The sequence below is a fragment of the Ranitomeya imitator genome, unplaced genomic scaffold, assembly GCF_032444005.1.
Source record: "Ranitomeya imitator isolate aRanImi1 unplaced genomic scaffold, aRanImi1.pri SCAFFOLD_1595, whole genome shotgun sequence".
In the NCBI taxonomy this organism is placed as follows: domain Eukaryota; kingdom Metazoa; phylum Chordata; class Amphibia; order Anura; family Dendrobatidae; genus Ranitomeya; species Ranitomeya imitator.
Genome location: NW_027193865.1, coordinates 18,390 through 30,971, shown reverse-complemented (window position 1 = coordinate 30,971; position 12,582 = coordinate 18,390). Strand labels below are relative to the sequence as shown.

The 12,582-nt window shown below is 47.0% G+C and overlaps 9 non-coding genes across 9 annotated transcripts; all 9 read left to right on the top strand.

The window, feature by feature from the left end:
* The first annotated feature begins 1,036 nt into the window (after positions 1 to 1,036).
* LOC138654396 (U2 spliceosomal RNA) lies at positions 1,037 to 1,227 on the top strand. Its single transcript, XR_011316264.1, has one exon. It is a non-coding gene; the product is annotated as a U2 spliceosomal RNA (small nuclear RNA).
* A 1,213-nt stretch (positions 1,228 to 2,440) lies between these two features.
* On the top strand, positions 2,441 to 2,631 carry LOC138654394 (U2 spliceosomal RNA). The gene has a single exon (XR_011316263.1). It is a non-coding gene; the product is annotated as a U2 spliceosomal RNA (small nuclear RNA).
* A 1,213-nt stretch (positions 2,632 to 3,844) lies between these two features.
* LOC138654393 (U2 spliceosomal RNA) lies at positions 3,845 to 4,035 on the top strand. The gene has a single exon (XR_011316262.1). It is a non-coding gene; the product is annotated as a U2 spliceosomal RNA (small nuclear RNA).
* Positions 4,036 to 5,248: 1,213 nt separating this feature from the next.
* Positions 5,249 to 5,439, top strand: LOC138654392 (U2 spliceosomal RNA). Its single transcript, XR_011316261.1, has one exon. It is a non-coding gene; the product is annotated as a U2 spliceosomal RNA (small nuclear RNA).
* A 1,213-nt stretch (positions 5,440 to 6,652) lies between these two features.
* LOC138654391 (U2 spliceosomal RNA) lies at positions 6,653 to 6,843 on the top strand. The gene has a single exon (XR_011316260.1). It is a non-coding gene; the product is annotated as a U2 spliceosomal RNA (small nuclear RNA).
* Positions 6,844 to 8,056: 1,213 nt separating this feature from the next.
* Positions 8,057 to 8,247, top strand: LOC138654390 (U2 spliceosomal RNA). Its single transcript, XR_011316259.1, has one exon. It is a non-coding gene; the product is annotated as a U2 spliceosomal RNA (small nuclear RNA).
* Positions 8,248 to 9,460: 1,213 nt separating this feature from the next.
* On the top strand, positions 9,461 to 9,651 carry LOC138654388 (U2 spliceosomal RNA). The gene has a single exon (XR_011316257.1). It is a non-coding gene; the product is annotated as a U2 spliceosomal RNA (small nuclear RNA).
* Positions 9,652 to 10,864: 1,213 nt separating this feature from the next.
* Positions 10,865 to 11,055, top strand: LOC138654387 (U2 spliceosomal RNA). The gene has a single exon (XR_011316256.1). It is a non-coding gene; the product is annotated as a U2 spliceosomal RNA (small nuclear RNA).
* Positions 11,056 to 12,268: 1,213 nt separating this feature from the next.
* Positions 12,269 to 12,459, top strand: LOC138654386 (U2 spliceosomal RNA). The gene has a single exon (XR_011316255.1). It is a non-coding gene; the product is annotated as a U2 spliceosomal RNA (small nuclear RNA).
* Positions 12,460 to 12,582: the final 123 nt, after the last annotated feature.

The following is a 12,582-nucleotide window of genomic DNA, read 5'->3' as shown; positions in this document are numbered from 1 at the left end:
ATGTTCAGCATTGGATTGCATCCAATATGCAATCAATCAATCAAGCAATCAAGCAATCTTTGCTGGTTGCAACAGGTGTGTTAAGATGTAGGCCCGAATGAGGCCTTTGTAACAGTGTTGCTAATATATTGTGCCATCTACAAAATTAGGCCCCTGCCTGCCTGCCTGCCTGCCTGCCTGCCTGCCTGCCTGCCTGCCTGCCTGCCTGCTGTCTGTCAGCATGAAGTGTTTAAATTGAAGTATCCTACGAGTAGTTCGGCCATACATACTACATTTTGTGACCGCATGCACAAATTCCTTTGTAAAACATTGGCTCCCTCTTGTGGACCACTGACTTTTAATTATGTGGTGTATGATATGTATTTCAATAAAGAAGGAAAAATGGTGTCTGTGATGATCTTGAATGTGCTAGTCTTGTCTATTTTGTCTTGTACTGTGTGAGTAGTATTCTAATGCTTTTGACCAACTGGGTGCGCTGCTGCTGCCTGCCCGCCTGCAGTAGATAGAATCTATGCACGGAACCTTCACCTGCTGCTGCTGTCACAATGGGGCCTTCAGCCATTGACTCCGGAACTCTCACGTGTCACAATGGGCTCTGGACTTATCTAAGGCAGAGAAAAATGGCGCCGTCTTCAGTCTGCTGCTGGAACAGCAGCAGACCACATGGTAGGGGGATTGTCTTTTTTTTTTTTAAAGGGGCAATTTGCAGACTTGCACTAATAGTTGCACTCTGGAGCGCCAAAGGGATGGAGGGTGTGTTCAGATGGGCGGAGTTATGCAGATCAGGCGGCGTTATGCAGATTAGGCGGAGTTAGGCAGATTTTTAAAAACGCGTTGGGCCCAAATTGAACACACCCCCCACACACCCCCACACACCCCCCACACGCCCCCACACACACCAGAACTGCCATTTGAGAAGGCATCCAGAGTTTAGAAAAAAAATGTCTTCCCCTGGGCAATCATCTTTTGGGCTCTCTCCACAGTGAGTCCTGGTTGTGGGCCATGGGGCGTCTGGAGTGGCAAACCATTTCAGGCTATCGCTTCTCGGCCTTTTGGCTAAGATCAAGTGTAGTATCTGTTCTTATCAGTTTAATATCTGATACGTCCCCTATTTGGGGACCATATATTAAATGGATTTTTAGAACAGGGAGCTGGAAATGGAGCTTGCTCTGTCCACTCCACGCATTGACCCGTTATTGCAGTATCTCCGGGAACAGTGCACCCCTTCTCTGATCCGGTTTCCAAAAACAGATTGAATTGAAATCAGCCCAGCAAGTTGTCATTTAACACTTTCTGAGAATTCTTTTCAGGGTCAAAGAAGCACGTTTCAGGTGGCAAATGTAGCAATTTGCTCAGTTTCACTGGACCGTTTGCAACATTTCCTGTGCCTTGCTTTCACCTGTGCATGTTCAGCATTGGATTGCATCCAATATGCAATCAATCAATCAAGCAATCAAGCAATCTTTGCTGGTTGCAACAGGTGTGTTAAGATGTAGGCCCGAATGAGGCCTTTGTAACAGTGTTGCTAATATATTGTGCCATCTACAAAATTAGGCCCCTGCCTGCCTGCCTGCCTGCCTGCCTGCCTGCCTGCCTGCCTGCCTGCCTGCCTGCTGTCTGTCAGCATGAAGTGTTTAAATTGAAGTATCCTACGAGTAGTTCGGCCATACATACTACATTTGTGACCGCATGCACAAATTCCTTTGTAAAACATTGGCTCCCTCTTGTGGACCACTGACTTTTAATTATGTGGTGTATGATATGTATTTCAATAAAGAAGGAAAAATGGTGTCTGTGATGATCTTGAATGTGCTAGTCTTGTCTATTTTGTCTTGTACTGTGTGAGTAGTATTCTAATGCTTTTGACCAACTGGGTGCGCTGCTGCTGCCTGCCCGCCTGCAGTAGATAGAATCTATGCACGGAACCTTCACCTGCTGCTGCTGTCACAATGGGGCCTTCAGCCATTGACTCCGGAACTCTCACGTGTCACAATGGGCTCTGGACTTATCTAAGGCAGAGAAAAATGGCGCCGTCTTCAGTCTGCTGCTGGAACAGCAGCAGACCACATGGTAGGGGGATTGTCTTTTTTTTTTTTAAAGGGGCAATTTGCAGACTTGCACTAATAGTTGCACTCTGGAGCGCCAAAGGGATGGAGGGTGTGTTCAGATGGGCGGAGTTATGCAGATCAGGCGGCGTTATGCAGATTAGGCGGAGTTAGGCAGATTTTTTAAAAACGCGTTGGGCCCAAATTGAACACACCCCCACACACCCCCACACACCCCCCACACGCCCCCACACACACCAGAACTGCCATTTGAGAAGGCATCCAGAGTTTAGAAAAAAAATGTCTTCCCCTGGGCAATCATCTTTTGGGCTCTCTCCACAGTGAGTCCTGGTTGTGGGCCATGGGGCGTCTGGAGTGGCAAACCATTTCAGGCTATCGCTTCTCGGCCTTTTGGCTAAGATCAAGTGTAGTATCTGTTCTTATCAGTTTAATATCTGATACGTCCCCTATTTGGGGACCATATATTAAATGGATTTTTAGAACAGGGAGCTGGAAATGGAGCTTGCTCTGTCCACTCCACGCATTGACCCGTTATTGCAGTATCTCCGGGAACAGTGCACCCCTTCTCTGATCCGGTTTCCAAAAACAGATTGAATTGAAATCAGCCCAGCAAGTTGTCATTTAACACTTTCTGAGAATTCTTTTCAGGGTCAAAGAAGCACGTTTCAGGTGGCAAATGTAGCAATTTGCTCAGTTTCACTGGACCGTTTGCAACATTTCCTGTGCCTTGCTTTCACCTGTGCATGTTCAGCATTGGATTGCATCCAATATGCAATCAATCAATCAAGCAATCAAGCAATCTTTGCTGGTTGCAACAGGTGTGTTAAGATGTAGGCCCGAATGAGGCCTTTGTAACAGTGTTGCTAATATATTGTGCCATCTACAAAATTAGGCCCCTGCCTGCCTGCCTGCCTGCCTGCCTGCCTGCCTGCCTGCCTGCCTGCCTGCCTGCTGTCTGTCAGCATGAAGTGTTTAAATTGAAGTATCCTACGAGTAGTTCGGCCATACATACTACATTTGTGACCGCATGCACAAATTCCTTTGTAAAACATTGGCTCCCTCTTGTGGACCACTGACTTTTAATTATGTGGTGTATGATATGTATTTCAATAAAGAAGGAAAAATGGTGTCTGTGATGATCTTGAATGTGCTAGTCTTGTCTATTTTGTCTTGTACTGTGTGAGTAGTATTCTAATGCTTTTGACCAACTGGGTGCGCTGCTGCTGCCTGCCCGCCTGCAGTAGATAGAATCTATGCACGGAACCTTCACCTGCTGCTGCTGTCACAATGGGGCCTTCAGCCATTGACTCCGGAACTCTCACGTGTCACAATGGGCTCTGGACTTATCTAAGGCAGAGAAAAATGGCGCCGTCTTCAGTCTGCTGCTGGAACAGCAGCAGACCACATGGTAGGGGGATTGTCTTTTTTTTTTTTAAAGGGGCAATTTGCAGACTTGCACTAATAGTTGCACTCTGGAGCGCCAAAGGGATGGAGGGTGTGTTCAGATGGGCGGAGTTATGCAGATCAGGCGGCGTTATGCAGATTAGGCGGAGTTAGGCAGATTTTTTAAAAACGCGTTGGGCCCAAATTGAACACACCCCCACACACCCCCACACACCCCCCACACGCCCCCACACACACCAGAACTGCCATTTGAGAAGGCATCCAGAGTTTAGAAAAAAAATGTCTTCCCCTGGGCAATCATCTTTTGGGCTCTCTCCACAGTGAGTCCTGGTTGTGGGCCATGGGGCGTCTGGAGTGGCAAACCATTTCAGGCTATCGCTTCTCGGCCTTTTGGCTAAGATCAAGTGTAGTATCTGTTCTTATCAGTTTAATATCTGATACGTCCCCTATTTGGGGACCATATATTAAATGGATTTTTAGAACAGGGAGCTGGAAATGGAGCTTGCTCTGTCCACTCCACGCATTGACCCGTTATTGCAGTATCTCCGGGAACAGTGCACCCCTTCTCTGATCCGGTTTCCAAAAACAGATTGAATTGAAATCAGCCCAGCAAGTTGTCATTTAACACTTTCTGAGAATTCTTTTCAGGGTCAAAGAAGCACGTTTCAGGTGGCAAATGTAGCAATTTGCTCAGTTTCACTGGACCGTTTGCAACATTTCCTGTGCCTTGCTTTCACCTGTGCATGTTCAGCATTGGATTGCATCCAATATGCAATCAATCAATCAAGCAATCAAGCAATCTTTGCTGGTTGCAACAGGTGTGTTAAGATGTAGGCCCGAATGAGGCCTTTGTAACAGTGTTGCTAATATATTGTGCCATCTACAAAATTAGGCCCCTGCCTGCCTGCCTGCCTGCCTGCCTGCCTGCCTGCCTGCCTGCCTGCCTGCCTGCTGTCTGTCAGCATGAAGTGTTTAAATTGAAGTATCCTACGAGTAGTTCGGCCATACATACTACATTTGTGACCGCATGCACAAATTCCTTTGTAAAACATTGGCTCCCTCTTGTGGACCACTGACTTTTAATTATGTGGTGTATGATATGTATTTCAATAAAGAAGGAAAAATGGTGTCTGTGATGATCTTGAATGTGCTAGTCTTGTCTATTTTGTCTTGTACTGTGTGAGTAGTATTCTAATGCTTTTGACCAACTGGGTGCGCTGCTGCTGCCTGCCCGCCTGCAGTAGATAGAATCTATGCACGGAACCTTCACCTGCTGCTGCTGTCACAATGGGGCCTTCAGCCATTGACTCCGGAACTCTCACGTGTCACAATGGGCTCTGGACTTATCTAAGGCAGAGAAAAATGGCGCCGTCTTCAGTCTGCTGCTGGAACAGCAGCAGACCACATGGTAGGGGGATTGTCTTTTTTTTTTTTAAAGGGGCAATTTGCAGACTTGCACTAATAGTTGCACTCTGGAGCGCCAAAGGGATGGAGGGTGTGTTCAGATGGGCGGAGTTATGCAGATCAGGCGGCGTTATGCAGATTAGGCGGAGTTAGGCAGATTTTTTAAAAACGCGTTGGGCCCAAATTGAACACACCCCCACACACCCCCACACACCCCCCACACGCCCCCACACACACCAGAACTGCCATTTGAGAAGGCATCCAGAGTTTAGAAAAAAAATGTCTTCCCCTGGGCAATCATCTTTTGGGCTCTCTCCACAGTGAGTCCTGGTTGTGGGCCATGGGGCGTCTGGAGTGGCAAACCATTTCAGGCTATCGCTTCTCGGCCTTTTGGCTAAGATCAAGTGTAGTATCTGTTCTTATCAGTTTAATATCTGATACGTCCCCTATTTGGGGACCATATATTAAATGGATTTTTAGAACAGGGAGCTGGAAATGGAGCTTGCTCTGTCCACTCCACGCATTGACCCGTTATTGCAGTATCTCCGGGAACAGTGCACCCCTTCTCTGATCCGGTTTCCAAAAACAGATTGAATTGAAATCAGCCCAGCAAGTTGTCATTTAACACTTTCTGAGAATTCTTTTCAGGGTCAAAGAAGCACGTTTCAGGTGGCAAATGTAGCAATTTGCTCAGTTTCACTGGACCGTTTGCAACATTTCCTGTGCCTTGCTTTCACCTGTGCATGTTCAGCATTGGATTGCATCCAATATGCAATCAATCAATCAAGCAATCAAGCAATCTTTGCTGGTTGCAACAGGTGTGTTAAGATGTAGGCCCGAATGAGGCCTTTGTAACAGTGTTGCTAATATATTGTGCCATCTACAAAATTAGGCCCCTGCCTGCCTGCCTGCCTGCCTGCCTGCCTGCCTGCCTGCCTGCCTGCCTGCCTGCTGTCTGTCAGCATGAAGTGTTTAAATTGAAGTATCCTACGAGTAGTTCGGCCATACATACTACATTTGTGACCGCATGCACAAATTCCTTTGTAAAACATTGGCTCCCTCTTGTGGACCACTGACTTTTAATTATGTGGTGTATGATATGTATTTCAATAAAGAAGGAAAAATGGTGTCTGTGATGATCTTGAATGTGCTAGTCTTGTCTATTTTGTCTTGTACTGTGTGAGTAGTATTCTAATGCTTTTGACCAACTGGGTGCGCTGCTGCTGCCTGCCCGCCTGCAGTAGATAGAATCTATGCACGGAACCTTCACCTGCTGCTGCTGTCACAATGGGGCCTTCAGCCATTGACTCCGGAACTCTCACGTGTCACAATGGGCTCTGGACTTATCTAAGGCAGAGAAAAATGGCGCCGTCTTCAGTCTGCTGCTGGAACAGCAGCAGACCACATGGTAGGGGGATTGTCTTTTTTTTTTTTAAAGGGGCAATTTGCAGACTTGCACTAATAGTTGCACTCTGGAGCGCCAAAGGGATGGAGGGTGTGTTCAGATGGGCGGAGTTATGCAGATCAGGCGGCGTTATGCAGATTAGGCGGAGTTAGGCAGATTTTTTAAAAACGCGTTGGGCCCAAATTGAACACACCCCCACACACCCCCACACACCCCCCACACGCCCCCACACACACCAGAACTGCCATTTGAGAAGGCATCCAGAGTTTAGAAAAAAAATGTCTTCCCCTGGGCAATCATCTTTTGGGCTCTCTCCACAGTGAGTCCTGGTTGTGGGCCATGGGGCGTCTGGAGTGGCAAACCATTTCAGGCTATCGCTTCTCGGCCTTTTGGCTAAGATCAAGTGTAGTATCTGTTCTTATCAGTTTAATATCTGATACGTCCCCTATTTGGGGACCATATATTAAATGGATTTTTAGAACAGGGAGCTGGAAATGGAGCTTGCTCTGTCCACTCCACGCATTGACCCGTTATTGCAGTATCTCCGGGAACAGTGCACCCCTTCTCTGATCCGGTTTCCAAAAACAGATTGAATTGAAATCAGCCCAGCAAGTTGTCATTTAACACTTTCTGAGAATTCTTTTCAGGGTCAAAGAAGCACGTTTCAGGTGGCAAATGTAGCAATTTGCTCAGTTTCACTGGACCGTTTGCAACATTTCCTGTGCCTTGCTTTCACCTGTGCATGTTCAGCATTGGATTGCATCCAATATGCAATCAATCAATCAAGCAATCAAGCAATCTTTGCTGGTTGCAACAGGTGTGTTAAGATGTAGGCCCGAATGAGGCCTTTGTAACAGTGTTGCTAATATATTGTGCCATCTACAAAATTAGGCCCCTGCCTGCCTGCCTGCCTGCCTGCCTGCCTGCCTGCCTGCCTGCCTGCCTGCCTGCTGTCTGTCAGCATGAAGTGTTTAAATTGAAGTATCCTACGAGTAGTTCGGCCATACATACTACATTTGTGACCGCATGCACAAATTCCTTTGTAAAACATTGGCTCCCTCTTGTGGACCACTGACTTTTAATTATGTGGTGTATGATATGTATTTCAATAAAGAAGGAAAAATGGTGTCTGTGATGATCTTGAATGTGCTAGTCTTGTCTATTTTGTCTTGTACTGTGTGAGTAGTATTCTAATGCTTTTGACCAACTGGGTGCGCTGCTGCTGCCTGCCCGCCTGCAGTAGATAGAATCTATGCACGGAACCTTCACCTGCTGCTGCTGTCACAATGGGGCCTTCAGCCATTGACTCCGGAACTCTCACGTGTCACAATGGGCTCTGGACTTATCTAAGGCAGAGAAAAATGGCGCCGTCTTCAGTCTGCTGCTGGAACAGCAGCAGACCACATGGTAGGGGGATTGTCTTTTTTTTTTTTAAAGGGGCAATTTGCAGACTTGCACTAATAGTTGCACTCTGGAGCGCCAAAGGGATGGAGGGTGTGTTCAGATGGGCGGAGTTATGCAGATCAGGCGGCGTTATGCAGATTAGGCGGAGTTAGGCAGATTTTTTAAAAACGCGTTGGGCCCAAATTGAACACACCCCCACACACCCCCACACACCCCCCACACGCCCCCACACACACCAGAACTGCCATTTGAGAAGGCATCCAGAGTTTAGAAAAAAAATGTCTTCCCCTGGGCAATCATCTTTTGGGCTCTCTCCACAGTGAGTCCTGGTTGTGGGCCATGGGGCGTCTGGAGTGGCAAACCATTTCAGGCTATCGCTTCTCGGCCTTTTGGCTAAGATCAAGTGTAGTATCTGTTCTTATCAGTTTAATATCTGATACGTCCCCTATTTGGGGACCATATATTAAATGGATTTTTAGAACAGGGAGCTGGAAATGGAGCTTGCTCTGTCCACTCCACGCATTGACCCGTTATTGCAGTATCTCCGGGAACAGTGCACCCCTTCTCTGATCCGGTTTCCAAAAACAGATTGAATTGAAATCAGCCCAGCAAGTTGTCATTTAACACTTTCTGAGAATTCTTTTCAGGGTCAAAGAAGCACGTTTCAGGTGGCAAATGTAGCAATTTGCTCAGTTTCACTGGACCGTTTGCAACATTTCCTGTGCCTTGCTTTCACCTGTGCATGTTCAGCATTGGATTGCATCCAATATGCAATCAATCAATCAAGCAATCAAGCAATCTTTGCTGGTTGCAACAGGTGTGTTAAGATGTAGGCCCGAATGAGGCCTTTGTAACAGTGTTGCTAATATATTGTGCCATCTACAAAATTAGGCCCCTGCCTGCCTGCCTGCCTGCCTGCCTGCCTGCCTGCCTGCCTGCCTGCCTGCCTGCTGTCTGTCAGCATGAAGTGTTTAAATTGAAGTATCCTACGAGTAGTTCGGCCATACATACTACATTTGTGACCGCATGCACAAATTCCTTTGTAAAACATTGGCTCCCTCTTGTGGACCACTGACTTTTAATTATGTGGTGTATGATATGTATTTCAATAAAGAAGGAAAAATGGTGTCTGTGATGATCTTGAATGTGCTAGTCTTGTCTATTTTGTCTTGTACTGTGTGAGTAGTATTCTAATGCTTTTGACCAACTGGGTGCGCTGCTGCTGCCTGCCCGCCTGCAGTAGATAGAATCTATGCACGGAACCTTCACCTGCTGCTGCTGTCACAATGGGGCCTTCAGCCATTGACTCCGGAACTCTCACGTGTCACAATGGGCTCTGGACTTATCTAAGGCAGAGAAAAATGGCGCCGTCTTCAGTCTGCTGCTGGAACAGCAGCAGACCACATGGTAGGGGGATTGTCTTTTTTTTTTTTAAAGGGGCAATTTGCAGACTTGCACTAATAGTTGCACTCTGGAGCGCCAAAGGGATGGAGGGTGTGTTCAGATGGGCGGAGTTATGCAGATCAGGCGGCGTTATGCAGATTAGGCGGAGTTAGGCAGATTTTTTAAAAACGCGTTGGGCCCAAATTGAACACACCCCCACACACCCCCACACACCCCCCACACGCCCCCACACACACCAGAACTGCCATTTGAGAAGGCATCCAGAGTTTAGAAAAAAAATGTCTTCCCCTGGGCAATCATCTTTTGGGCTCTCTCCACAGTGAGTCCTGGTTGTGGGCCATGGGGCGTCTGGAGTGGCAAACCATTTCAGGCTATCGCTTCTCGGCCTTTTGGCTAAGATCAAGTGTAGTATCTGTTCTTATCAGTTTAATATCTGATACGTCCCCTATTTGGGGACCATATATTAAATGGATTTTTAGAACAGGGAGCTGGAAATGGAGCTTGCTCTGTCCACTCCACGCATTGACCCGTTATTGCAGTATCTCCGGGAACAGTGCACCCCTTCTCTGATCCGGTTTCCAAAAACAGATTGAATTGAAATCAGCCCAGCAAGTTGTCATTTAACACTTTCTGAGAATTCTTTTCAGGGTCAAAGAAGCACGTTTCAGGTGGCAAATGTAGCAATTTGCTCAGTTTCACTGGACCGTTTGCAACATTTCCTGTGCCTTGCTTTCACCTGTGCATGTTCAGCATTGGATTGCATCCAATATGCAATCAATCAATCAAGCAATCAAGCAATCTTTGCTGGTTGCAACAGGTGTGTTAAGATGTAGGCCCGAATGAGGCCTTTGTAACAGTGTTGCTAATATATTGTGCCATCTACAAAATTAGGCCCCTGCCTGCCTGCCTGCCTGCCTGCCTGCCTGCCTGCCTGCCTGCCTGCCTGCCTGCTGTCTGTCAGCATGAAGTGTTTAAATTGAAGTATCCTACGAGTAGTTCGGCCATACATACTACATTTGTGACCGCATGCACAAATTCCTTTGTAAAACATTGGCTCCCTCTTGTGGACCACTGACTTTTAATTATGTGGTGTATGATATGTATTTCAATAAAGAAGGAAAAATGGTGTCTGTGATGATCTTGAATGTGCTAGTCTTGTCTATTTTGTCTTGTACTGTGTGAGTAGTATTCTAATGCTTTTGACCAACTGGGTGCGCTGCTGCTGCCTGCCCGCCTGCAGTAGATAGAATCTATGCACGGAACCTTCACCTGCTGCTGCTGTCACAATGGGGCCTTCAGCCATTGACTCCGGAACTCTCACGTGTCACAATGGGCTCTGGACTTATCTAAGGCAGAGAAAAATGGCGCCGTCTTCAGTCTGCTGCTGGAACAGCAGCAGACCACATGGTAGGGGGATTGTCTTTTTTTTTTTTAAAGGGGCAATTTGCAGACTTGCACTAATAGTTGCACTCTGGAGCGCCAAAGGGATGGAGGGTGTGTTCAGATGGGCGGAGTTATGCAGATCAGGCGGCGTTATGCAGATTAGGCGGAGTTAGGCAGATTTTTTAAAAACGCGTTGGGCCCAAATTGAACACACCCCCACACACCCCCACACACCCCCCACACGCCCCCACACACACCAGAACTGCCATTTGAGAAGGCATCCAGAGTTTAGAAAAAAAATGTCTTCCCCTGGGCAATCATCTTTTGGGCTCTCTCCACAGTGAGTCCTGGTTGTGGGCCATGGGGCGTCTGGAGTGGCAAACCATTTCAGGCTATCGCTTCTCGGCCTTTTGGCTAAGATCAAGTGTAGTATCTGTTCTTATCAGTTTAATATCTGATACGTCCCCTATTTGGGGACCATATATTAAATGGATTTTTAGAACAGGGAGCTGGAAATGGAGCTTGCTCTGTCCACTCCACGCATTGACCCGTTATTGCAGTATCTCCGGGAACAGTGCACCCCTTCTCTGATCCGGTTTCCAAAAACAGATTGAATTGAAATCAGCCCAGCAAGTTGTCATTTAACACTTTCTGAGAATTCTTTTCAGGGTCAAAGAAGCACGTTTCAGGTGGCAAATGTAGCAATTTGCTCAGTTTCACTGGACCGTTTGCAACATTTCCTGTGCCTTGCTTTCACCTGTGCATGTTCAGCATTGGATTGCATCCAATATGCAATCAATCAATCAAGCAATCAAGCAATCTTTGCTGGTTGCAACAGGTGTGTTAAGATGTAGGCCCGAATGAGGCCTTTGTAACAGTGTTGCTAATATATTGTGCCATCTACAAAATTAGGCCCCTGCCTGCCTGCCTGCCTGCCTGCCTGCCTGCCTGCCTGCCTGCCTGCCTGCCTGCTGTCTGTCAGCATGAAGTGTTTAAATTGAAGTATCCTACGAGTAGTTCGGCCATACATACTACATTTGTGACCGCATGCACAAATTCCTTTGTAAAACATTGGCTCCCTCTTGTGGACCACTGACTTTTAATTATGTGGTGTATGATATGTATTTCAATAAAGAAGGAAAAATGGTGTCTGTGATGATCTTGAATGTGCTAGTCTTGTCTATTTTGTCTTGTACTGTGTGAGTAGTATTCTAATGCTTTTGACCAACTGGGTGCGCTGCTGCTGCCTGCCCGCCTGCAGTAGATAGAATCTATGCACGGAACCTTCACCTGCTGCTGCTGTCACAATGGGGCCTTCAGCCATTGACTCCGGAACTCTCACGTGTCACAATGGGCTCTGGACTTATCTAAGGCAGAGAAAAATGGCGCCGTCTTCAGTCTGCTGCTGGAACAGCAGCAGACCACATGGTAGGGGGATTGTCTTTTTTTTTTTTAAAGGGGCAATTTGCAGACTTGCACTAATAGTTGCACTCTGGAGCGCCAAAGGGATGGAGGGTGTGTTCAGATGGGCGGAGTTATGCAGATCAGGCGGCGTTATGCAGATTAGGCGGAGTTAGGCAGATTTTTTAAAAACGCGTTGGGCCCAAATTGAACACACCCCCACACACCCCCACACACCCCCCACACGCCCCCACACACACCAGAACTGCCATTTGAGAAGGCATCCAGAGTTTAGAAAAAAAATGTCTTCCCCTGGGCAATCATCTTTTGGGCTCTCTCCACAGTGAGTCCTGGTTGTGGGCCATGGGGCGTCTGGAGTGGCAAACCATTTCAGGCTATCGCTTCTCGGCCTTTTGGCTAAGATCAAGTGTAGTATCTGTTCTTATCAGTTTAATATCTGATACGTCCCCTATTTGGGGACCATATATTAAATGGATTTTTAGAACAGGGAGCTGGAAATGGAGCTTGCTCTGTCCACTCCACGCATTGACCCGTTATTGCAGTATCTCCGGGAACAGTGCACCCCTTCTCTGATCCGGTTTCCAAAAACAGATTGAATTGAAATCAGCCCAGCAAGTTGTCATTTAACACTTTCTGAGAATTCTTTTCAGGGTCAAAGAAGCACGTTTCAGGTGGCAAATGTAGCAATTT